Here is a 24,478-nt window from a genome sequence, read left to right on the forward strand (position 1 = left end):
TATTCAAAAGTTGTGGGCTCGAGTCCCACCAGATTCTTTCTTTAATTTTAAATGCAAATATTTAGGATTTACATTCAACTTTTTATAACAATATGATTGGAGATTGGAGATTCTTATACTACATAAAGAATATAATGATCGCTTTTTGACTGGAAAGTCCCTTTCAAAGTTAGATCACAAGTTACAATGTAATTTCAGATTCCTTTAAACCAGTAATTGGTGTTTTGAAAACACTTTTGTCTCTACTCAACTAGCCTTGCTCAGATTGAGGGGTATGTATTCTAAAACATCATAAAAAAATGTCTCCCTACAGTCCTTAATTGTGTACCACAAATTATGTCACTAAATCCGCATACTTAAAATAGGACTTGCACCAAATATCAGCAAGAGGAAGACTCAGATATAGCTGTTTTTGCATTTGGGAGAACTATTGTAAATATCTGACACTCCTTTGCCACTCTATGTATTCTACAAGTGCTACAGTCGAACCAAGCGCGAAAACAGCCAGTGGCTCTGTGGCGCAATGGATAGCGCATTGGATTTCTAGTTGGTTGTAGTTATTCAAAGGTTGTGGGTTCGAGTCCCATCAGAGTCGGTCTTTAGTTTTAAATGCAAATATTTAGGATTTACATTCAACTTTTCATAACAATATGATTGGAGATTGGACATCCTTATAATACATAAATAATATAATGATCGGTTATTAACTGGAAAGTCCCTTTCAAAGTTAGATTACAAGTTACAAAGTAATTTCAGATTCCTTTAAACCAGTAATTGGTGTTTTGAAAACACTTTTGTCTCTTCTCAACTAGCCTTTCTCAGATTGAGTGGTATGTATTCTAAAACATCGTAAAAAAAAGTCTCCCTACAGTCCTTATTTGTGTACCACAAATTATGACACTAAATCCGCATACTTAAAATAGGACTTGCACCAAATATCAGCAAGAGGAAGACTCAGATAAAGTTGTTTTTGCATTTGGGAGAACTATTGTAAATATCTGACACTCCTTTGCCACTCTATGTATTCTACAAGTGCTACAGTCAAACCAAGCACTAAAGCTGCCAGGGGCGCTGTGGTGCAATGGAAAGCGCGTTAGACTTCTAGTTGGTTGTAGTTATTCAAAAGTTGTGGGCTCGAGTCCCACCAGATTCATTCTTTAATTTAAATGCAAATATTTAGGATTTACATTCAACTTTTTATAACAATATGATTGGAGATTGGAGATTCTTATACTACATAAACAATATAATGATCGCTTTTTCACTGGAAAGTCCCTTTCAAAGTTAGATCACAAGTTACAATGTAATTTCAGATTCTTTTAAACCAGTAATTGGTGTTTTGAAAACACTTTTGTCTCTACTCAACTAGCCTTGCTCAGATTGAGGGGTATGTATTCTAAAACATCATAAAAAAATGACTCCCTACAGTCATTAATTGTGTACCACAAATTATGTCACTAAATCCGCATACTTAAAATAGGACTTGCACCAAATATCAGCAAGAGGAAGACTCAGATATAGCTGTTTTTGCATTTGGGAGAACTATTGTAAATATCTGACACTCTTTTGCCACTCTATGTATTCTACAAGTGCTACAGTCGAACCAAGCTCGAAAGCTGCCAGGGGCGCTGTGGTGCAATGGAAAGCGCGTTAGACTTCTAGTTGGTTGTAGTTATTCGAAAGTTGTGGGCTCGAGTCCCACCAGATTCATTCTTTAATTTTAAATGCAAATATTTAGGATTTACATTCAACTTTTTATAACAATATGATTGGAGATTGGAGATTCTTATACTACATAAACAATATAATGATCGCTTTTTGACTGGAAAGTACCTTTCAAAGTTAGATCACAAGTTACAATGTAATTTCAGATTCCTTTAAACCAGTAATTGGTGTTTTGAAAACACTTTTGTCTCTACTCAACTAGCCTTGCTCAGATTGAGGGGTATGTATTCTAAAACATCATAAAAAAATGTCTCCCTACAGTCCTTAATTGTGTACCACAAATTATGACACTAAATCCGCATACTTAAAATAGGACTTGCACCAAATATCAGCAAGAGGAAGACTCAGATATAGCTGTTTTTGCATTTGGGAGAACTATTGTAAATATCTGACACTCCTTTGCCACTCTATGTATTCTACAAGTGCTACAGTCGAACCAAGCGCTAAAGCTGCCAGGGGCGCTGTGGTGCAATGGAAAGCGCGTTAGACTTCTAGTTGGTTGTAGTTATTCGAAAGTTGTGGGCTCGAGTCCCACCAGATTCATTCTTTAGTTTTAATTGCAAATATTTAGGATTTACATTCAACTTTTCATAACAATATGATTGGAGATTGGACATCCTTATACTACATAAACAATATAATGATCGGTTATTAACTGGAAAGTCCCTTTCAAAGTTAGATTACAAGTTACAATGTAATTTCAGATTCCTTTAAACCAGTAATTGGTGTTTTGAAACCACTTTTGTCTCTTCTCAACTAGCCTTGCTCAGATTGAGTGGTATGTATTCTAAAACATCATAAAAAAATGTCTTCCTACAGTCCTTAATTTTGTACCACAAATTATGTCACTAAATTGCATACTTAAAATAGGACTTGCACCAAATATCAGCAAGAGGAAGACTCAGATATAGCTGTTTTTGCATTTGGGAGAACTATTGTAAATATCTGACACTCCTTTGCCACTCTATGTATTCTACAAGTGCTACAGTCGAACCAAGCGTTAAAGTTGCCAGGGGCGCTGTGGTGCAATGGAAAGCGCGTTAGACTTCTAGTTGGTTGTAGTTATTCGAAAGTTGTGGGCTCGAGTCCCACCAGATTCATTCTTTAATTTTAAATGCAAATATTTAGGATTTACATTCAACTTTTTATAACAATATGATTGGAGATTGGAGATTCTTATACTACATAAACAATATAATGATCGCTTTTTGACTGGAAAGTCCCTTTCAAAGTTAGATCACAAGTTACAATGTAATTTCAGATTCCTTTAAACCAGTAATTGGTGTTTTGAAAACACTTTTGTCTCTACTCAACTAGCCTTGCTCAGATTGAGGGGTATGTATTCTAAAACATCGTAAAAAAATGTCTCCCTACTGTCATTAATTGTGTACCACAAATTATGTCACTAAATCCGCTTTCTTAAAATAGGACTTGCACCAAATATCAGCAAGAGGAAGACTCAGATATAGCTGTTTTTGCATTTGGGAGAACTATTGTAAATATCTGACACTCCTTTGCCACTCTATGTATTCTACAAGTGCTACAGTCGAACCAAGCTCTAAAACCGCCAGTGGCTCTGTGGCGCAATGGATAGCGCATTGGACTTCTAGTTGGTTGTAGTTATTCAAAGGTTGTGGCTTCAAGTCCCACCAGAGTCGTTCTTTAGTTTTAAATGCAAATATTTAGGATTTACATTCAACTTTTCATAACAATATGATTGGAGATTGGAGATTGGACATCCTTATACTACATAAACAATATAATGATCGGTTGTTGACTGGAAAGTCCGTTTCAAAGTTAGATCACAAGTTACAATGTAATTTCAGATTCCTTTAAACCCGTAAATGGTGTTTTGAAAACACTTTTATCTCTACTCAACTAGCCTTTCTCAGATTGAGTGGTATGTATTCTAAAACATCATAAAAAAATGTCTCCCTACAGTCCTTAATTGTGTACCACAAATTATGACACTAAATCCGCATACTTAAAATAGGACTTGCAACAAATATCAGCAAGAGGAAGACTCAGATATAGCTGTTTTTGCATTTGGGAGACCTATTGTAAATATCTGACACTCTTTTGCCACTCTATGTATTCTACAAGTGCTACAGTCGAACCAAGCGCTAAAGCTGCCAGGGGCGCTGTGGTGCAATGGAAAGCGCGTTAGACTTCTAGTTGGTTGTAGTTATTCAAAAGTTGTGGGCTCGAGCCCCACCAGATTCATTCTTTAATTTTAAATGCAAATATTTAGGATTTACATTCAACTTTTTATAACAATATGATTGGAGATTGGAGATTCTTATACTACATAAACAATATAATGATCGCTTTTTGACTGGAAAGTCCCTTTCAAAGTTAGATCACAAGTTACAATGTAATTTCAGATTCTTTTAAACCAGTAATTGGTGTTTTGAAAACACTTTTGTTTCTACTCAACTAGCCTTGCTCAGATTGAGGGGAATGTATTCTAAAACATCATAAAAAAATGACTCCCTACAGTCATTAATTGTGTACCACAAATTATGTCACTAAATCCGCATACTTAAAATAGGACTTGCACCAAATATCAGCAAGAGGAAGACTCAGATATAGCTGTTTTTGCATTTGGGAGAACTATTGTAAATATCTGACACTCTTTTGCCACTCTATGTATTCTACAAGTGCTGCCGTCGAACCAAGCTCGAAAACTGCCAGGGTCTCTGTGGCTCAATGGATAGCGCATTGGACTTCTAGTTGGTTGTAGTTATTCAAAGGCTGTGGTTTCAAGTCCCACCAGGGTCGCTCTTTAGTTTTAAATGCAAATATTTAGGATTTACATTCAACTTTTCATAACAATATGATTGGAGATTGGACATCCTTATACTACATAAACAATATAATGATCGGTTGTTGGCTGGAAAGTCCCTTTCAAAGTTAGATCACAAGTTACAATGTAATTTCAGATTCCTTTAAACCCGTTATTAGTGTTTTGAAAACACTTTTATCTCTACTCAACTAGCCTTTCTCAGATTGAGTGGTATGTATTCTAAAACATCATAAAAAAATGTCTCCCTACAGTCCTTAATTGTGTACCACAAATTATGTCTCTAAATCCGCATACTTAAAATAGGACTTGCACCAAATATCAGCAAGAGGAAGACTCAGATATAGCCGTTTTTGCATTTGGGAGAACTATTGTAAATATCTGACACTCCTTTGCCACTCTATGTATTCTACAAGTGCTACAGTCAAACCAAGCGCTAAAGCTGCCAGGGGCGCTGTGGTGCAATGGAAAGCGCGTTAGACTTCTAGTTGGTTGTAGTTATTCGAAAGTTGTGGGCTCGAGTCCCACCAGATTCATTCTTTAATTTTAAATGCAAATATTTAGGATTTACATTCAACTTTTTATAACAATATGATTGGAGATTGGAGATTCTTATACTACATAAACAATATAATGATCGCTTTTTGACTGGAAAGTCCCTTTCAAAGTTAGATCACAAGTTACAATGTAATTTCAGATGCCTTTAAACCAGTAATTGGTGTTTTGAAAACACTTTTGTCTCTACTCAACTAGCCTTGCTCAGATTGAGGGGTATGTATTCTAAAACATCATAAAAAAATGTCTCCCTACTGTCATTAATTGTGTACCACAAATTATGTCACTAAATCCGCTTTCTTAAAATAGGACTTGCACCAAATATCAGCAAGAGGAAGACTCAGATATAGCTGTTTTTGCATTTGGGAGAACTATTGTAAATATCTGACACTCCTTTGCCACTCTATGTATTCTACAAGTGCTACAGTCGAACCATGTTCGAAAACTGCCAGGGGCTCTGTGGCTCAATGGATAGCGCATTGGACTTCTAGTTGGTTGTAGTTATTCAAAGGTTGTGGCTTCAAGTCCCACCAGAGTCGTTCTTTAGTTTTAAATGCAAATATTTAGGATTTACATTCAACTTTTCATAACAATATGATTGGAGATTGGAGATTGGACATCCTTATACTACATAAACAATATAATGATCGGTTGTTGACTGGAAAGTCCGTTTCAAAGTTAGATCACAAGTTACAATGTAATTTCAGATTCCTTTAAACCCGTAAATGGTGTTTTGAAAACACTTTTATCTCTACTCAACTAGCCTTTCTCAGATTGAGTGGTATGTATTCTAAAACATCATAAAAAAATGTCTCCCTACAGTCCTTAATTGTGTACCACAAATTATGACACTAAATCCGCATACTTAAAATAGGACTTGCACCAAATATCAGCAAGAGGAAGACTCAGATATAGCTGTTTTTGCATTTGGGAGACCTATTGTAAATATCTGACACTCTTTTGCCACTCTATGTATTCTACAAGTGCTACAGTCGAACCAAGCGCTAAAGCTGCCAGGGGCGCTGTGGTGCAATGGAAAGCGCGTTAGACTTCTAGTTGGTTGTAGTTATTCAAAAGTTGTGGGCTCGAGCCCCACCAGATTCATTCTTTAATTTTAAATGCAAATATTTAGGATTTACATTCAACTTTTTATAACAATATGATTGGAGATTGGAGATTCTTATACTACATAAACAATATAATGATCGCTTTTTGACTGGAAAGTCCCTTTCAAAGTTAGATCACAAGTTACAATGTAATTTCAGATTCTTTTAAACCAGTAATTGGTGTTTTGAAAACACTTTTGTTTCTACTCAACTAGCCTTGCTCAGATTGAGGGGAACGTATTCTAAAACATCATAAAAAAATGACTCCCTACAGTCATTAATTGTGTACCACAAATTATGTCACTAAATCCGCATACTTAAAATAGGACTTGCACCAAATATCAGCAAGAGGAAGACTCAGATATAGCTGTTTTTGCATTTGGGAGAACTATTGTAAATATCTGACACTCTTTTGCCACTCTATGTATTCTACAAGTGCTGCCGTCGAACCAAGCTCGAAAACTGCCAGGGTCTCTGTGGCTCAATGGATAGCGCATTGGACTTCTAGTTGGTTGTAGTTGTTCAAAGGCTGTGGTTTCAAGTCCCACCAGGGTCGCTCTTTAGTTTTAAATGCAAATATTTAGGATTTACATTCAACTTTTCATAACAATATGATTGGAGATTGGACATCCTTATACTACATAAACAATATAATGATCGGTTGTTGACTGGAAAGTCCCTTTCAAAGTTAGATCACAAGTTACAATGTAATTTCAGATTCCTTTAAACCCGTAATTGGTGTTTTGAAAACACTTTTATCTCTACTCAACTAGCCTTGCTCAGATTGAGGGGTATGTATTCTAAAACATCATAAAAAAATGTCTCCCTACTGTCATTAATTGTGTACCACAAATTATGTCACTAAATCTGCTTTCTTAAAATAGGACTTGCACCAAATATCAGCAAGAGGAAGACTCAGATATAGCTGTTTTTGCATTTGGGAGAACTATTGTAAATATCTGACACTCCTTTGCCACTCTATGTATTCTACAAGTGCTACAGTCGAACCAAGCTCTAAAACCACCAGTGGCTCTGTGGCGCAATGGATAGCGCATTGGACTTCTAGTTGGTTGTAGTTATTCAAAGGTTGTGGGTTCGAGTCCCACCAGAGTTGTTCTTTAGTTTTAAATGCAAATATTTAGGAACTACATTCCACTTTTCATAACAATATGATTGGAGATTGGACATCCTTATACTACATAAACAATATAATGATCGCTTTTTGACTGGAAAGTCCCTTTCAAAGTTAGATCACAAGTTACAATGTAATTTCAGATTCTTTTAAACCAGTAATTGGTGTTTTGAAAACACTTTTGTCTCTACTCAACTAGCCTTGCTCAGATTGAGGGGAATGTATTCTAAAACATCATAAAAAAATGACTCCCTACAGTCATTAATTGTGTACCACAAATTATGTCACTAAATCCGCATACTTAAAATAGGACTTGCACCAAATATCAGCAAGAGGAAGACTCAGATATAGCTGTTTTTGCATTTGGGAGAACTATTGTAAATATCTGACACTCTTTTGCCACTCTATGTATTCTACAAGTGCTGCCGTCGAACCAAGCTCGAAAACTGCCAGGGGCTCTGTGGCTCAATGGATAGCGCATTGGACTTCTAGTTGGTTGTAGTTATTCAAAGGCTGTGGTTTCAAGTCCCACCAGGGTCGCTCTTTAGTTTTAAATGCAAATATTTAGGATTTACATTCAACTTTTCATAACAATATGATTGGAGATTGGACATCCTTATACTACATAAACAATATAATGATCGGTTGTTGGCTGGAAAGTCCCTTTCAAAGTTAGATCACAAGTTACAATGTAATTTCAGATTCCTTTAAACCCGTTATTAGTGTTTTGAAAACACTTTTATCTCTACTCAACTAGCCTTTCTCAGATTGAGTGGTATGTATTCTAAAACATCATAAAAAAATGTCTCCCTACAGTCCTTAATTGTGTACCACAAATTATGTCTCTAAATCCGCATACTTAAAATAGGACTTGCACCAAATATCAGCAAGAGGAAGACTCAGATATAGCTGTTTTTGCATTTGGGAGAACTATTGTAAATATCTGACACTCCTTTGCCACTCTATGTATTCTACAAGTGCTACAGTCAAACCAAGCGCTAAAGCTGCCAGGGGCGCTGTGGTGCAATGGAAAGCGCGTTAGACTTCTAGTTGGTTGTAGTTATTCGAAAGTTGTGGGCTCGAGTCCCACCAGATTCATTCTTTAATTTTAAATGCAAATATTTAGGATTTACATTCAACTTTTTATAACAATATGATTGGAGATTGGAGATTCTTATACTACATAAACAATATAATGATCGCTTTTTGACTGGAAAGTCCCTTTCAAAGTTAGATCACAAGTTACAATGTAATTTCAGATGCCTTTAAACCAGTAATTGGTGTTTTGAAAACACTTTTGTCTCTACTCAACTAGCCTTGCTCAGATTGAGGGGTATGTATTCTAAAACATCATAAAAAAATGTCTCCCTACTGTCATTAATTGTGTACCACAAATTATGTCACTAAATCCGCTTTCTTAAAATAGGACTTGCACCAAATATCAGCAAGAGGAAGACTCAGATATAGCTGTTTTTGCATTTGGGAGAACTATTGTAAATATCTGACACTCCTTTGCCACTCTATGTATTCTACAAGTGCTACAGTCGAACCATGTGCGAAAACTGCCAGGGGCTCTGTGGCTCAATGGATAGCGCATTGGACTTCTAGTTGGTTGTAGTTATTCAAAGGCTGTGGCTTCAAGTCCCACCACAGTCGTTCTTTAGTTTTAAATGCAAATATTTAGGATTTACATTCAACTTTTCATAACAATATGATTGGAGATTGGACATCCTTATACTACATAAACAATATAATGATCGCTTTTTGACTGGAAAGTCCCTTTCAAAGTTAGATCACAAGTTACAATGTAATTTCAGATTCTTTTAAACCAGTAATTGGTGTTTTGAAAACACTTTTGTCTCTACTCAACTAGCCTTGCTCAGATTGAGGGGTATGTATTCTAAAACATCATAAAAAAATGACTCCCTACAGTCATTAATTGTGTACCACAAATTATGTCACTAAATCCGCATACTTAAAATAGGACTTGCACCAAATATCAGCAAGAGGAAGACTCAGATATAGCTGTTTTTGCATTTGGGAGAACTATTGTAAATATCTGACACTCTTTTGCCACTCTATGTATTCTACAAGTGCTACAGTCGAACCAAGCTCGAAAGCTGCCAGGGGCGCTGTGGTGCAATGGAAAGCGCGTTAGACTTCTAGTTGGTTGTAGTTATTCGAAAGTTGTGGGCTCGAGTCCCACCAGATTCATTCTTTAATTTTAAATGCAAATATTTAGGATTTACATTCAACTTTTTATAACAATATGATTGGAGATTGGAGATTCTTATACTACATAAACAATATAATGATCGCTTTTTGACTGGAAAGTCCCTTTCAAAGTTAGATCACAAGTTACAATGTAATTTCAGATTCCTTTAAACCAGTAATTGGTGTTTTGAAAACACTTTTGTCTCTACTCAACTAGCCTTGCTCAGATTGAGGGGTATGTATTCTAAAACATCATAAAAAAATGTCTCCCTACAGTCCTTAATTGTGTACCACAAATTATGACACTAAATCCGCATACTTAAAATAGGACTTGCACCAAATATCAGCAAGAGGAAGACTCAGATATAGCTGTTTTTGCATTTGGGAGAACTATTGTAAATATCTGACACTCCTTTGCCACTGTATGTATTCTACAAGTGCTACAGTCGAACCAAGCGCTAAAGCTGCCAGGGGCACTGTGGTGCAATGGAAAGCGCGTTAGACTTCTAGTTGGTTGTAGTTATTCGAAAGTTGTGGGCTCGAGTCCCACCAGATTCATTCTTTAATTTTAAATGCAAATATTGAGGATTTACATTCAACTTTTTATAACAATATGATTGGAGATTGGAGATTCTTATACTACATAAACAATATAATGATCGCTTTTTGACTGGAAAGTCCCTTTCAAAGTTAGATCACAAGTTACAATGTAATTTCAGATTCCTTTAAACCAGTAATTGGTGTTTTGAAAACACTTTTGTCTCTACTCAACTAGCCTTGCTCAGATTGAGGGGTATGTATTCTAAAACATCATAAAAAAATGTCTCCCTATATTCCTTAATTGTGTACCACAAATTATGTCACTAAATCTGCATACTTAAAATAGGACTTGCACCAAATATCAGCAAGAGGAAGACTCAGATATAGCTGTTTTTGCATTTGGGAGAACTATTGTAAATATCTGACACTCTTTTGCCACTCTATGTATTCTACAAGTGCTACAGTCGAACCAAGCTCAAAAACTGCCAGGGGCTCTGTGGCTCAATGGATAGCGCATTGGACTTCTAGTTGGTTGTAGTTATTCAAAGGTTGTGGGTTCGAGTCCCACGAGAGTCGTTCTTTAGTTTTAAATGCAAATATTTAGGATTTACATTCAACTTTTCATAACAATATGATTGGAGATTGGACATCCTTATACTACATAAACAATATAATGATCGGTTATTAACTGGAAAGTCCCTTTCAAAGTTAGATTACAAGTTACAATGTAATTTCAGATTCCTTTAAACCAGTAATTGGTGTTTTGAAAACACTTTTGTCTCTTCTCAACTAGCCTTGCACAGATTGAGTGGTATGTATTCTAAAACATCATAAAAAAATGTCTCCCTACAGTCCTTAATTGTGTACCACAAATTATGTCACTAAATCCGCATACTTAAAATAAGACTTGCACCAAATATCAGCAAGAGGAAGACTCAGATATAGCTGTTTTTGCATTTGGGAGAACTATTGTAAATATCTGACACTCTTTTGCCACTCTATGTATTCTACAAGTGCTACAGTCGAACCAAGAGCTAAAACCTCAAGGGTCCTCTTTGGCACAATGGATAGTGCATAGGACTTCTAGTTGGTTGTAGTTATTCAAAGGTTGTGGGTTCGCGTCTCACCAGAGTCATTCTTTATTTTTAAATGCAAATATTTTGGAATTACATTCAACTTTTCATAACAATATGATTGGAGATTGGACATCCTTATACTACATAAACAATATAATGATCGGTTGTTGACTGGAAAGTTCCTTTCAAAGTTAGATCACAAGTTACAATGTAATTTCAGATTCCTTAAAATCAGTAATTGGTGTTTTGAAAACACTTTTGTCTCTACTCAACTAGCCTTGCTCAGATTGAGGGATATGTATTCTAAAACATCATAAAAAATGTCTCCCTACTGTCATTAATTGTGTACCACAAATTATGACACTAAATCCGCTTTCTTAAAATAGGACTTGCACCAAATATCAGCAAGAGGAAGACTCAGATATAGCTGTTTTTGCATTTGGGAGAACTATTGTAAATATCTGACACTCCTTTGCCACTCTATGTATTCTACAAGTGCTACAGTCGAACCAAGCTCTAAAACCGCCAGTGGCTCTGTGGCGCAATGGATAGCGCATTGGACTTCTAGTTGGTTGTAGTTATTCAAAGGTTGTGGGTTCAAGTCCCACCAGAGTCGTTCCTTAGTTTTAAATGCAAATATTTAGGATTTACATTGAACTTTTCATAACAATATGATTGGAGATTGGACATCCTTATACTACATAAACAATATAATGATCGGTTGTTGACTGGAAAGTTCCTTTCAAAGTTAGATCACAAGTTACAATGTAATTTCAGATTCCTTAAAACCAGTAATTGGTGTTTTGAAAACACTTTTATCTCTACTCAACTAGCCTTTCTCAGATTGAGTGGTATGTATTCTAAAACATCATAAAAAAATGTCTCCCTACAGTCCTTAATTGTGTACCACAAATTATGACACTAAATCCGCATACTTAAAATAGGACTTGCACCAAATATCAGCAAGAGGAAGACTCAGATATAGCTGTTTTTGCATTTGGGAGAACTATTGTAAATATCTGACACTCCTTTGCCACTCTATGTATTCTACAAGTGCTACAGTCGAACCAAGCGCTAAAGCTGCCAGGGGCGCTGTGGTGCAATGGAAAGCATGGTAGACTTCTAGTTGGTTGTAGTTATTCAAAAGTTGTGGGCTCGAGTCCCACCAGATTCTTTCTTTAATTTTAAATGCAAATATTTAGGATTTACATTCAACTTTTTATAACAATATGATTGGAGATTGGAGATTCTTATACTACATAAAGAATATAATGATCGCTTTTTGACTGGAAAGTCCCTTTCAAAGTTAGATCACAAGTTACAATGTAATTTCAGATTCCTTTAAACCAGTAATTGGTGTTTTGAAAACACTTTTGTCTCTACTCAACTAGCCTTGCTCAGATTGAGGGGTATGTATTCTAAAACATCATAAAAAAATGTCTCCCTACAGTCCTTAATTGTGTACCACAAATTATGTCACTAAATCCGCATACTTAAAATAGGACTTGCACCAAATATCAGCAAGAGGAAGACTCAGATATAGCTGTTTTTGCATTTGGGAGAACTATTGTAAATATCTGACACTCCTTTGCCACTCTATGTATTCTACAAGTGCTACAGTCGAACCAAGCGCGAAAACAGCCAGTGGCTCTGTGGCGCAATGGATAGCGCATTGGATTTCTAGTTGGTTGTAGTTATTCAAAGGTTGTGGGTTCGAGTCCCATCAGAGTCGTTCTTTAGTTTTAAATGCAAATATTTAGGATTTACATTCAACTTTTCATAACAATATGATTGGAGATTGGACATCCTTATAATACATAAATAATATAATGATCGTTTATTAACTGGAAAGTCCCTTTCAAAGTTAGATTACAAGTTACAAAGTAATTTCAGATTCCTTTAAACCAGTAATTGGTGTTTTGAAAACACTTTTGTCTCTTCTCAACTAGCCTTGCACAGATTGAGTGGTATGTATTCTAAAACATCATAAAAAAATGTCTCCCTACAGTCCTTAATTGTGTACCACAAATTATGTCAATAAATCCGCATACTTAAAATAAGACTTGCACCAAATATCAGCAAGAGGAATACTCAGATATAGCTGTTTTTGCATTTGGGAGAACTATTGTAAATATCTGACACTCTTTTGCCACTCTATGTATTCTACAAGTGCTACAGTCGAACAAAGAGCTAAAACCTCCAGGGTCCTCTGTGGCACTCAACTAGCCTTGCTCAGATTGAGTGGTATGTATTCTAAAACATCATAAAAAAATGTCTCCCTACAGTCCTTAATTGTGTACCACAAATTATGTCACTAAATCCGCATACTTAAAATAGGACTTGCACCAAATATCAGCAAGAGAAAGACTCAGATATAGCTGTTTTTGCATTTGGGAGAACTATTGTAAATATCTGACACACTCTTGCCACTCTATGTATTTTACAAGTGCTACAGTCGAACCAAGTGCTAAAACCGCCAGGGGCTCTGTTGCGCAATGGATAGCGCATTGGACTTTTAGTTGGTTGTAGTTATTCGAAAATTGTGGGCTCGAGTCCCACCAGATCCATTCTTTAATTTTAAATGCAAATATTTAGGATTTACATTCAACTTTTCATAACAATATTCCTTAATTGTGTACCACAAATTATGTCACTAAATCTGCATACTTAAAATAGGACTTGCACCAAATATCAGCAAGAGGAAGACTCAGATATAGCTGTTTTTGCATTTGGGAGAACTATTGTAAATATCTGACACTCTTTTGCCACTCTATGTATTCTACAAGTGCTACAGTCGAACCAAGCTCGAAAACTGCCAGGGGCTCTGTGGCTCAATGGATAGTGCATTTGACTTCTAGTTGGTTGTAGTTATTCAAAGGTTGTGGGTTCGAGTCCCACCAGAGTTGTTCTTTAGTTTTAAATGCAAATATTTACGATTTACATTCAACTTTTCATAACAATATGATTGGAGATTGGACATCCTTATACTACATAAACAATATAATGATCGGTTATTAACTGGAAAGTCCCTTTCAAAGTTAGATTACAAGTTACAATGTAATTTCAGATTCCTTTAAACCAGTAATTGGTGTTTTGAAAACACTTTTGTCTCTTCTCAACTAGCCTTGCACAGATTGAGTGGTATGTATTCTAAAACATCATAAAAAAATGTCTCCCTACAGTCCTTAATTGTGTACCACAAATTATGTCAATAAATCTGCATACTTAAAATAAGACTTGCACCAAATATCAGCAAGAGGAAGACTCAGATATAGCTGTTTTTGCATTTGGGAGAACTATTGTAAATATCTGACACTCTTTTGCCACTCTATGTATTCTACAAGTGCTACAGTCGAACAAAGAGCTAAAACCTCCAGGGTCCTCTGTGGCACAATGGACAGTGCATAGGGCTTCTAGGTGGTTGTAGTTATTCAAAGGTTGTGGGTTCGCATCTCACCAGAGTCATTCTTTAGTTTTAAATGTAAATATTTTGGAATTGCACTCAACTTTTCATAACAATATGATTGGAGATTGGACATCCTTATACTACATAAACAATATAATGATCGGTTGTTGACTGGAAAGTTCCTTTCAAAGTTAGATCACAAGTTACAATGTAATTTCAGATTCCTTAAAACCAGTAATTGGTGTTTTGAAAACACTTTTATCTCTACTCAACTAGCCTTTCTCAGATTGAGTGGTATGTATTCTAAAACATCATAAAAAAATGTCTCCCTACAGTCCTTAATTGTGTACCACAAATTATGTCACTAAATCCGCATACTTAAAATAGGACTTGCACCAAATATCAGCAAGAGGAAGACTCAGATATAGCTGTTTTTGCATTTGGGAGAACTATTGTAAATATCTGACACTCCTTTGCCACTCTATGTATTCTACAAGTGCTACAGTCGAACCAAGCGCTAAAGCTGCCAGGGGCGTTGTGGTGCAATGGAAAGCGCGTTAGACTTCTAGTTGGTTGTAGTTATTCAAAAGTTGTGGGCTCGAGTCCCACCAGATTCATTCTTTAATTTTAAATGCAAATATTTAGGATTTACTTTCAACTTTTCATAACAATATGATTGGAGATTGGACATCCTTATACAGGCTGAGTCTCCCATATCCAAATATTCCGAAATACGGAATATTCCAAATTACGGAATAATTTTGGCTTGACTGAGATAATAAAACCTTTGATTTTTGATGGTTCAATGTACAAAAACTTTGTCTAAGGCACAAATTATTAAAAATATGGTATAAAATTACCTTCAGGTTGTGTGTATAGGGTGTAAATGCAACATTAGTTTATTTCATGTATGTACACAAACATTGCTTGAGCCACAAAATTATTGAAAATATTGTATAAAATGAGCTGCAGGCTGTGTGTATAAGGTGCATATAACACATATATGCATTCTGTGTGTATATTGGGGTCCCATTCCCAAGATATTTCATTATGATATGCAATTATTCCAAAATACGGAATATTCCATTATCCAAAATACCCCTGGTACCAAGCATTTTGGATATGGGAGACTCAACCAGTACTACATAAACAATATAATGATCATTTTTTGACTGGAAAGTCCCTTTCAAAGTTAGATCACAAGTTACAATGTAATTTCAGATTCCTTTAAACCAGTAATTGGTGTTTTGAAAACACTTTTGTCTCCACTCAACTAGCCTTGCTCAGATTGAGTGGTATGTATTCTAAAACATCATAAAAAAATGTCTCCCTACAGTCCTTAATTGTGTACCACAAATTATGTCACTAAATCCGCATACTTAAAATAGGACTTGCACCAAATATCAGCAAGAGGAAGACTCAGATATAGCTGTTTTTGCATTTGGGAGAACTATTGTAAATATCTGACACACTCTTGCCACTCTATGTATTTTACAAGTGCTACAGTCGAACCAAGTGCTAAAACCGCCAGGGGCTCTGTGGCGCAATGGATAGCGCATTGGACTTTTAGTTGGTTGTAGTTATTCGAAAGTTGTGGGCTCGAGTCCCACCAGATCCATTCTTTAATTTTAAATGCAAATATTTAGGATTTACATTCAACTTTTCATAACAATATGATTGGAGATTGGACATCCTTATAATACATAAACAATATAATGATCGGTTATTAACTGGAAAGTCCCTTTCAAAGTTAGATTACAAGTTACAAAGTAATTTCAGATTCCTTTAAACCAGTAATTGGTGTTTTGAAAACATTTTGTCTCTTCTCAACTAGCCTTGCTCAGATTGAGTGGTATGTATTCTAAAACATCATAAAAAAATGTCTCCCTACATTTCTTAATTGTGTACCACAAATTATGTCACTAAATCTGCATACTTAAAATAGGACTTGCACCAAATATCAGCAAGAGGAAGACTCAGATATAGCTGTTTTTGCATTTGGGAGAACTATTGTAAATATCTGACACTCTTTTGCCACTCTATGTATTCTACAAGTGCTACAGTCGAACCAAGCTCGAAAATTGCCAGGGGCTCTGTGGCTAAATGGATAGCGCATTGGACTTCTAGTTGGTTGTAGTTATTCAAAGGTTGTGGGTTCGAGTCCCACCAGAGTTGTTCTTTAGTTTTAAATGCAAATATTTAGGATTTACATTCAACTTTCCATAACAATATGATTGGAGATTGGACATCCTTATACTACATAAACAATATAATGATCGGTTATTAACTGGAAAGTCCCTTTCAAAGTTAGATTACAAGTTACAATGTAATTTCAGATTCCTTTAAACCAGTAATTGGTGTTTTGAAAACACTTTTGTCTCTTCTCAACTAGCCTTGCTCATATTGAGTGGTATGTATTCTAAAACATCATAAAAAAATGTTTCCCTACAGTCCTTAATTGTGTACCACAAATTATGTCACTAAATCCGCATACTTAAAATAAGACTTGCACCAAATATCAGCAAGAGGAAGACTCAGATATAGCTGTTTTTGCATTTGGGAGAACTATTGTAAATATCTGCCACTCTTTTGCCACTCTATGTATTCTACAAGTGCTACAGTCGAACCAAGAGCTAAAACCTCCAGGGTCCTCTGTGGCACAATGGATAGTGCATAGAACTTCTAGTTGGTTGTAGTTATTCAAAGGTTGTGGGTTTGCGTCCCTCCAGAGTCATTCTTTAGTTTTAAATGCAAATATTTTGGAATTACATTCAACTTTTCATAACAATATGATTGGAGATTGGACATCCTTATACTACATAAACAATATAATGATCGGTTGTTGACTGGAAAGTTCCTTTCAAAGTTAGATCACAAGTTACAATGTAATTTCAGATTCCTTAAAACCAGTAATTGGTGTTTTGAAAACACTTTTATCTCTACTCAACTAGCCTTTCTCAGATTGAGTGGTATGTATTCTAAAACATCATAAAAAAATGTCTCCCTACAGTCCTTAATTGTGTACCACAAATTATGTCACTAAATCCGCATACTTAAAATAGGACTTGCACCAAATATCAGCAAGAGGAAGACTCAGATATAGCTGTTTTTGCATTTGGGAGAACTATTGTAAATATCTGACACTCCTTTGCCACTCTATGTATTCTACAAGTGCTACAGTCGAACCAAGCGCTAAAGCTGCCAGCGGCGTTGTGGTGCAATGGAAAGCGCGTTAGACTTCTAGTTGGTTGTAGTTATTCAAAAGTTGTGGGCTCGAGTCCCACCAGATTCATTCTTTAATTTTAAATGCAAATATTTAGGATTTACATTCAACTTTTCATAACAATATGATTGGAGATTGGACATCCTTATACAGGTTGAGTTTCCCATATCCAAATATTCCGAAATACGGAATATTCCAAATTACGGAATAATTTTGGCTTGACTGAGATAATAAAACCTTTGATTTTTGATGGTTCAATGTACAAAAACTTTGTCTAAGGCACAAATTATTAAAAATATGGTATAAAATTACCTTCAGGTTGTGTGTATAGGGTGTAAATGCAACATTAGTTTATTTCATGTATGTACACAAACATTGCTTGAGCCACAAAATTATTGAAAATATTGTATAAAATGAGCTGCAGGCTGTGTGTATAAGGTGCATATAACACATATATGCATTCTGTGTGTATATTGGGGTCCCATTCCCAAGATATTTCATTATGATATGCAATTATTCCAAAATACGGAATATTCCATTATCCAAAATACCCCTGGTACCAAGCATTTTGGATATGGGAGACTCAACCAGTACTACATAAACAATATAATGATCATTTTTTGACTGGAAAGTCCCTTTCAAAGTTAGATCACAAGTTACAATGTAATTTCAGATTCCTTTAAACCAGTAATTGGTGTTTTGAAAACACTTTTGTCTCTACTCAACTAGCCTTGCTCAGATTGAGGGGTATGTATTCTAAAACATCATAAAAAAATGTCTCCCTACAGTCCTTAATTGTGTACCACAAATTATGTCACTAAATCCGCATACTTAAAATAGGACTTGCACCAAATATCAGCAAGAGGAAGACTCAGATATAGCTGTTTTTGCATTTGGGAGAACTATTGTAAATATCTGACACTCTCTTGCAACTCTATGTATTTTACAAGTGCTACAGTCGAACCAAGCGCTAAAACCGCCAGGGGCTCTGTGGCGCAATGGATAGCACATTGGACTTCTAGTTGGTTGTAGTTATTCAAAGGTTGTGGGTTCGAGTCCCACCAGAGTCGTTCTTTAGTTTTAAATGCAAATATTTAGGATTTACATTCCACTTTTCATAACAATATGATTGGAGATTGGACATCCTTATACTACATAAACAATATAATGATCGGTTATTGACTGGAAAGTATTGTATAAAATGAGCTGCAGGCTGTGTGTATAAGGTGCATATAACACATATATGCATTCTGTGAGTATATTGGGGTCCCATTCCCAAGAAATTTTTAATTATGGTATGCAATTATTCCAAAATACGGAATATTCCATTATCCAAAATACCCCTGGTACCAAGCATTTTGGATATGGGAGACTCAACCAGTACTACATAAACAATATAATGATCGTTTTTTGACTGGAAAGTCTCTTTCAAAGTTAGATCACAAGTTACAATGTAATTTCAGATTCCTTTAAACCAGTAATTGGTGTTTTGAAAACATTTTTGTCTCTGCTCAACAAGCCTTGCTCAGATTGAGTGGTATGTATTCTAAAACATCATAAAAAAATGTCTCCCTACAGTCCTTAATTGTGTACCACAAATTATGTCACTAAATCCGCATACCTAAAATAGGACTTGCACCAAATATCAGCAAGAGGAAGACTCAGATATAGCTGTTTTTGCATTTGGGAGAACTATTGAAAATATCTGACACTCTTTTGCCACTCTATGTATTCTACAAGTGCTACAGTCGAACCAAGCTCTAAAACCGCCAGTGGCTCTGTGGCGCAATGGATAGCGCATTGGACTTCTAGTTGGTTGTAGTTATTCAAAGGTTGTGGGTTCAAGTCCCACCAGAGTCGTTCCTTAGTTTTAAATGCAAATATTTAGGATTTACATTCAACTTTTCATAACAATATGATTGGAGATTGGACATCCTTATACTACATAAACAATATAATGATCGGTTGTTGACTGGAAAGTTCCTTTCAAAGTTAGATCACAAGTTACAATGTAATTTCAGATTCCTTAAAACCAGTAATTGGTGTTTTGAAAACACTTTTATCTCTACTCAACTAGCCTTTCTCAGATTGAGTGGTATGTATTCTAAAACATCATAAAAAAATGTCTCCCTACAGTCCTTAATTGTGTACCACAAATTATGACACTAAATCCGCATACTTAAAATAGGACTTGCACCAAATATCAGCAAGAGGAAGACTCAGATATAGCTGTTTTTGCATTTGGGAGAACTATTGTAAATATCTGACACTCCTTTGCCACTCTATGTATTCTACAAGTGCTACAGTCGAACCAAACGCTAAAGCTGCCAGGGGCGCTGTGGTGCAATGGAAAGCATGGTAGACTTCTAGTTGGTTGTAGTTATTCAAAAGTTGTGGGCTCGAGTCCCACTAGATTCTTTCTTTAATTTTAAATGCAAATATTTAGGATTTACATTCAACTTTTTATAACAATATGATTGGAGATTGGAGATTCTTATACTACATAAAGAATATAATGATCGCTTTTTGACTGGAAAGTCCCTTTCAAAGTTAGATCACAAGTTACAATGTAATTTCAGATTCCTTTAAACCAGTAATTGGTGTTTTGAAAACACTTTTGTCTCTACTCAACTAGCCTTGCTCAGATTGAGGGGTATGTATTCTAAAACATCATAAAAAAATGTCTCCCTACAGTCATTAATTGTGTACCACAAATTATGTCACTAAATCCGCATACTTAAAATAGGACTTGCACCAAATATCAGCAAGAGGAAGACTCAGATATAGCTGTTTTTGCATTTGGGAGAACTATTGTAAATATCTGACACTCCTTTGCCACTCTATGTATTCTACAAGTGCTACAGTCGAACCAAGCGCGAAAACAGCCAGTGGCTCTGTGGCGCAATGGATAGCGCATTGGATTTCTAGTTGGTTGTAGTTATTCAAAGGTTGTGGGTTCGAGTCCCACCAGAGTCGTTCTTTAGTTTTAAATGCAAATATTTAGGATTTACATTCAACTTTTCATAACAATATGATTGGAGATTGGACATCCTTATAATACATAAATAATATAATGATCGGTTATTAACTGGAAAGTCCCTTTCAAAGTTAGATTACAAGTTACAAAGTAATTTCAGATTCCTTTAAACCAGTAATTGGTGTTTTGAAAACATTTTGTCTCTTCTCAACTAGCCTTGCTCAGATTGAGTTGTATGTATTCTAAAACATCATAAAAAAATGTCTCCCTACATTCCTTAATTGTGTACCACAAATTATGTCACTAAATCTGCATACTTAAAATAGGACTTGCACCAAATATCAGCAAGAGGAAGACTCAGATATAGCTGTTTTTGCATTTGGGAGAACTATTGTAAATATCTGACACTCTTTTGCCACTCTATGTATTCTACAAGAGCTACAGTCGAACCAAGCTCGAAAACTGCCAGGGGCTCTGTGGCTCAATGGATAGTGCATTGGACTTCTAGTTGGTTGTAGTTATTCAAAGGTTGTGGGTTCAAGTCCCACCAGAGTCATTCTTTAGTTTTAAATGCAAATATTTACGATTTACATTCAACTTTTCATAACAATATGATTGGAGATTGGACATCCTTATACTACATAAACAATATAATGATCGGTTATTAACTGGAAAGTCCCTTTCAAAGTTAGATTACAAGTTACAATGTAATTTCAGATTCCTTTAAACCAGTAATTGGTGTTTTGAAAACACTTTTGTCTCTTCTCAACTAGCCTTGCACAGATTGAGTGGTATGTATTCTAAAACATCATAAAAAAATGTCTCCCTACAGTCCTTAATTGTGTACCACAAATTATGTCAATAAATCCGCATACTTAAAATAAGACTTGCACCAAATATCAGCAAGAGGAAGACTCAGATATAGCTGTTTTTGCATTTGGGAGAACTATTGTAAATATCTGACACTCTTTTGCCACTCTATGTATTCTACAAGTGCTACAGTCGAACAAAGAGCTAAAACCTCCAGGGTCCTCTGTGGCACAATGGATAGTGCATAGGGCTTCTAGTTGGTTGTAGTTGTTCAAAGGTTGTGGGTTCGCGTCTCAACAGAGTCATTCTTTAGTTTTAAAAGTAAATATTTTGGAATTGCACTCAACTTTTCATAACAATATGATTGGAGATTGGACATCCTTATACTACATAAACAATATAATGATCGGTTGTTGACTGGAAAGTTCCTTTCAAAGTTAGATCACAAGTTACAATGTAATTTCAGATTCCTTAAAACCAGTAATTGGTGTTTTGAAAACACTTTTATCTCTACTCAACTAGCCTTTCTCAGATTGAGTGGTATGTATTCTAAAACATCATAAAAAAATGTCTCCCTACAGTCCTTAATTGTGTACCACAAATTATGTCACTAAATCCGCATACTTAAAATAGGACTTGCACCAAATATCAGCAAGAGGAAGACTCAGATATAGCTGTTTTTGCATTTGGGAGAACTATTGTAAATATCTGACACTCCTTTGCCACTCTATGCATTCTACAAGTGCTACAGTCGAACCAAGCGCTAAAGCTGCCAGCGGCGTTGTGGTGCAATGGAAAGCGCGTTAGACTTCTAGTTGGTTGTAGTTATTCAAAAGTTGTGGGCTCGAGTCCCACCAGATTCATTCTTTAATTTTAAATGCAAATATTTAGGATTTACATTCAACTTTTCATAACAATATGATTGGAGATTGGACATCCTTATACAGGTTGAGTCTCCCATATCCAAATATTCCGAAATACGGAATATTCCAAATTACGGAATAATTTTGGCTTGACTGAGATAATAAAACCTTTGATTTTTGATGGTTCAATGTACAAAAACTTTGTCTAAGGCACAAATTATTAAAAATATGGTATAAAATTACCTTCAGGTTGTGTGTATAGGGTGTAAATGCAACATTAGTTTATTTCATGTATGTACACAAACATTGCTTGAGCCACAAAATTATTGAAAATATTGTATAAAATGAGCTGCAGGCTGTGTGTATAAGGTGCATATAACACATATATGCATTCTGTGTGTATATTGGGGTCCCATTCCCAAGGTATTTCATTATGAAATGCAATTATTCCAAAATACGGAATATTCCATTATCCAAAATACCCCTGGTACCAAGCATTTTGGATATGGGAGACTCAACCAGTACTACATAAACAATATAATGATCATTTTTTGACTGGAAAGTCCCTTTCAAAGTTAGATCACAAGTTACAATGTAATTTCAGATTCCTTTAAACCAGTAATTGGTGTTTTGAAAACACTTTTGTCTCTACTCAACTAGCCTTGCTCAGATTGAGGGGTATGTATTCTAAAACATCATAAAAAAATGTCTCCCTACAGTCCTTAATTGTGTACCACAAATTATGTCACTAAATCCGCATACTTAAAATAGGACTTGCACCAAATATCAGCAAGAGGAAGACTCAGATATAGCTGTTTTTGCATTTGGGAGAACTATTGTAAATATCTGACACTCTCTTGCAACTCTATGTATTTTACAAGTGCTACAGTCGAACCAAGCACTAAAACCACCAGGGGCTCTGTGGCGCAATGGATAGCGCATTGGACTTCTAGTTGGTTGTAGTTATTCAAAGGTTGTGGGTTCGAGTCCAACCAGTGTCGTTCTTTAGTTTTAAATGCAAATATTTAGGAATTAGATTCAACTTTTCATAACAATATGATTGGACATCCTTATACTACATAATAAATATAATGATCGGTTGTTGACTGGAAAGTTCCTTTCAAAGTTAGATCACAAGTTACAATGTAATTTCAGATTCCTTTAAACCAGTAATTGGTGTTTTGAAAACACTTTTATCTCTACTCAACAAGCCTTGCTCAGATTGAGTGGTATGTATTCTAAAACATCATAAAAAAATGTCTCCCTACAGTCCTTAATTGTGTACCACAAATTATGTCACTAAATCCGCATACTTAAAATAGGACTTGCACCAAATATCAGCAAGAGGAAGACTCAGATATAGCTGTTTTGCATTTGGGAGAACTATTGTAAATATCTGACACTCCTTTGCCACTCTATGTATTCTACAAGTGCTACAGTTGAACCAAGTGCTTAAACCGCCTGGGGTTCTGTGGCGATGGATAGCACATTGGACTTCTAGTTGGTTGTAGTTATTCAAAGGTTGTGGGTTCGAGTCCCACCAGAGTCGTTCTTTAGTTTTAAATGCAAATATTTAGGATTTACATTCCACTTTTCATAACAATATGATTGGAGATTGGACATCCTTATACTACATAAACAATATAATGATCGGTTATTGACTGGAAAGTATTGTATAAAATGAGCTGCAGGCTGTGTGTATAAGGTGCATATAACACATATATGCATTCTGTGAGTATATTGGGGTCCCATTCCCAAGATATTTCATTATGGTATGCAATTATTCCAAAATACGGAATATTCCATTATCCAAAATACCCCTGGTACCAAGCATTTTGGATATGGGAGACTCAACCAGTACTACATAAACAATATAATGATCGTTTTTTGACTGGAAAGTCTCTTTCAAAGTTAGATCACAAGTTACAATGTAATTTCAGATTCCTTTAAACCAGTAATTGGTGTTTTGAAAACATTTTTGTCTCTGCTCAACAAGCCTTGCTCAGATTGAGTGGTATGTATTCTAAAACATCATAAAAAAATGTCTC

The 24,478-nt window shown here is 35.5% G+C and overlaps 10 non-coding genes across 10 annotated transcripts; all 10 read left to right on the forward strand.

Annotated features, from left to right (window-relative positions):
* The first annotated feature begins 509 nt into the window (after positions 1-509).
* Positions 510-595, forward strand: TRNAR-UCU (transfer RNA arginine (anticodon UCU)). The gene is given in 2 exon segments: positions 510-546; positions 560-595. It is a non-coding gene; the product is annotated as a tRNA-Arg (tRNA).
* A 2,702-nt stretch (positions 596-3,297) lies between these two features.
* TRNAR-UCU (transfer RNA arginine (anticodon UCU)) lies at positions 3,298-3,383 on the forward strand. The gene is given in 2 exon segments: positions 3,298-3,334; positions 3,348-3,383. It is a non-coding gene; the product is annotated as a tRNA-Arg (tRNA).
* Positions 3,384-7,217: 3,834 nt separating this feature from the next.
* TRNAR-UCU (transfer RNA arginine (anticodon UCU)) lies at positions 7,218-7,303 on the forward strand. Its single transcript is given in 2 exon segments — positions 7,218-7,254; positions 7,268-7,303. It is a non-coding gene; the product is annotated as a tRNA-Arg (tRNA).
* A 3,262-nt stretch (positions 7,304-10,565) lies between these two features.
* On the forward strand, positions 10,566-10,651 carry TRNAR-UCU (transfer RNA arginine (anticodon UCU)). Its single transcript is given in 2 exon segments — positions 10,566-10,602; positions 10,616-10,651. It is a non-coding gene; the product is annotated as a tRNA-Arg (tRNA).
* Positions 10,652-11,681: 1,030 nt separating this feature from the next.
* TRNAR-UCU (transfer RNA arginine (anticodon UCU)) lies at positions 11,682-11,767 on the forward strand. Its single transcript is given in 2 exon segments — positions 11,682-11,718; positions 11,732-11,767. It is a non-coding gene; the product is annotated as a tRNA-Arg (tRNA).
* Positions 11,768-12,797: 1,030 nt separating this feature from the next.
* TRNAR-UCU (transfer RNA arginine (anticodon UCU)) lies at positions 12,798-12,883 on the forward strand. Its single transcript is given in 2 exon segments — positions 12,798-12,834; positions 12,848-12,883. It is a non-coding gene; the product is annotated as a tRNA-Arg (tRNA).
* Positions 12,884-18,764: 5,881 nt separating this feature from the next.
* TRNAR-UCU (transfer RNA arginine (anticodon UCU)) lies at positions 18,765-18,850 on the forward strand. Its single transcript is given in 2 exon segments — positions 18,765-18,801; positions 18,815-18,850. It is a non-coding gene; the product is annotated as a tRNA-Arg (tRNA).
* A 704-nt stretch (positions 18,851-19,554) lies between these two features.
* On the forward strand, positions 19,555-19,640 carry TRNAR-UCU (transfer RNA arginine (anticodon UCU)). Its single transcript is given in 2 exon segments — positions 19,555-19,591; positions 19,605-19,640. It is a non-coding gene; the product is annotated as a tRNA-Arg (tRNA).
* Positions 19,641-20,670: 1,030 nt separating this feature from the next.
* On the forward strand, positions 20,671-20,756 carry TRNAR-UCU (transfer RNA arginine (anticodon UCU)). The gene is given in 2 exon segments: positions 20,671-20,707; positions 20,721-20,756. It is a non-coding gene; the product is annotated as a tRNA-Arg (tRNA).
* Positions 20,757-21,227: 471 nt separating this feature from the next.
* Positions 21,228-21,313, forward strand: TRNAR-UCU (transfer RNA arginine (anticodon UCU)). Its single transcript is given in 2 exon segments — positions 21,228-21,264; positions 21,278-21,313. It is a non-coding gene; the product is annotated as a tRNA-Arg (tRNA).
* The last annotated feature ends 3,165 nt before the right edge of the window (positions 21,314-24,478 follow it).

Source organism: Taudactylus pleione, unplaced genomic scaffold (genome assembly GCF_031769625.1).
Source record: "Taudactylus pleione unplaced genomic scaffold, aTauple2 ptg000070l, whole genome shotgun sequence".
NCBI classification, from domain to species: Eukaryota; Metazoa; Chordata; class Amphibia; order Anura; family Myobatrachidae; genus Taudactylus; species Taudactylus pleione.